The sequence below is a fragment of the Mus caroli genome, chromosome 15, assembly GCF_900094665.2.
Source record: "Mus caroli chromosome 15, CAROLI_EIJ_v1.1, whole genome shotgun sequence".
In the NCBI taxonomy this organism is placed as follows: Eukaryota; Metazoa; Chordata; class Mammalia; order Rodentia; family Muridae; genus Mus; species Mus caroli.
The window spans coordinates 8,658,374-8,660,622 of NC_034584.1; positions in this window are offsets into that span (position 1 = coordinate 8,658,374).

The window sequence follows — 2,249 nt, forward strand, 5'->3', positions numbered from 1 at the left end:
AGACGCCCAAAGAGGGAAAACGTTGTCATGCTTTTTAAAAGGTATGTTGAAGTAGTACAATAACTTCTTAACTTAGAAAACGGTCCTTGCCGGGCGTGGTGGCGCACGCCTTTAATCCCAGCACTCGGGAGGCAGAGGCAGGCGGATCTCTGAGTTCGAGGCCAGCCTGATCTACAGAGTGAGTTCCAGGACAGCCGGGCTACACAGAGAAACCCTGTCTCGAAAAACCAAAAAAAAAAAAAAAAAAAAAAAAGAAAACGGTCCTCAGGGTTCAGAATTTAGAGTTAGAACAAGCCATGTACAAAATAACTCTTCAAAAACGTTTCCCCAAATACAGTTTCCCTTTCTAAAAACCACCAGTGCCCTAATCTCCTTTATATCGGCCCAAAAAGATTCTATTCATATAGGAAGAGATAGGCCAGCAGCACTCTTCGGGTAGCCCACCACTGAAGAGGTGGACGAATCAGGGTTCCAAGTTCAAGGCCAGACTGAATCATACACATTCACAGCCAGGCTGGGTGCACAATTCTCAGAGACAGGGTCACACAGACTGCCAGAGTTTGAAGGCAGGCTGTCTGACTCCTGCATGGTTGCCTCTATCCACCAAACTGCATAGCTGCTCCCTAAAATGTTTCTTCATTCTCTTTTTGTGGCTGCATCAAATTAAATGGCTGCCCTGTAATCTACTTGATCTACTCCTACTAGTGAGCATTTATATTTCTAATTCAATGTTACCCACATCAAAAAAAAAAAAAATGTAGTTAGTGGACAGTTGTGGTGTAATCCCAGAATTTGGGAAGTGGAGGCATGAGGCCAGCCCTCACTCAGACTTGGATTGTTTGAGACCCTGTCTCAAACCAAGAAGAACATAATAAAATCTCAACCAAAAAATTGTAATTAGTAAGCATGCTTCGATGTCATTTCAAACATGTGGGATACATTTATTATTATTTATTTAAGACAAATTTTTAGAATTGAATTTTCTGAGACAATTTTTAAAAAGGTGTGTGTGTGTGTGTGTGTGTGTGTGTAGATGTCTGTGTCTGTGCATTTATTTGCATATATATGTATATACAGATGCCCATGGAAGCCAAAAGAGGGTGTTGAAGTTCTTGGAGCTGGAGATGTAGGCTATTGTAAGCTGCCCAACACAGTCACTGGGGAACCAAACAACAGTCCTCTGCAGGAACAGTATAAGTCTTTAGTTGCTAAGCCATGTCTTCACCTTGTCAAGACAATTTTAAAAACAGGTTTATTTATTTATGTATATGTGTGCTCTGTCACACACTTACACTCCTGCATGCCAGAAGAGATCAAATCTAATAGATGGTTGTGAACCCACAGTGTGGTTGCTGGGAATTGAACTTGGGACCTCAGGAAGGATCTCCAGTGCTCTTAACCACTGAACCATCTCTCCATCCTCCTCGAGACAGTTTTTAATATGACTGTAAAGTTGGCATCTCCCTGCCTCTCGCCTTCACACTCACATCCATGGTGAGTGAGGATCCCCGTGCCCCTGATCCTTGCTGTGGACTTGCCTAGCCGTGTAGCACACTGGTTAGTGTTGTTCCGGTTGTGAAGGAGACTGAGACCATACTGTCCTTAAGAACCTTCTGGACTGGACAGACTGGAGTGAGTCTCCATGGACCACTGGACAGCCTCTGTTTAATGAGTAAACCAAGCAAGCCACTGAAAGGAAGAAGGCAGAGTCCAAGGAGGAGACTCACTGGGCTTCAACCACGCGGTCGGCGGCCCAGGCTGTGTATTTCCTGAAAGTAAAACTAAATAAATAAGCTGAGTATGCTGTCCCCTGATTTCGGTACTGCAGAGGTTTGAGGCCAATCTGGACAATGGGACAGAAAACACTAAGAAATAAAATTTTCCGGCAGGCTGTCCTGCTATGGCCCCTCCAGCATCAAACTGATGCTTCTTAGGCTATGTCTATGTCTCGTCATCTCCTGAGGAGAGTAGAAAGACAGTTATACGGCTGGAGAGATGGCTCAGTGGTTAATAGCACTGTCTGCTCTTTCTAAGAGGTCCTGAGTTCAAGTCCCAGCAACCACATGGTGGCTCACAACCATCTGTAATGGAATCTGATGTCCTCTTCTGGTGTGTCTGAAGACAGCTACAGTGTACTTATGTACATACAATAAATAAATCTGAAAGAAAGAAAGAAAGAAAGAAAGAAAGAAAGAAAGAAAGAAAGAAAGAGAGAAAGAAAGAAAGAGAGAAAGAAAGAAAGAGAGAAA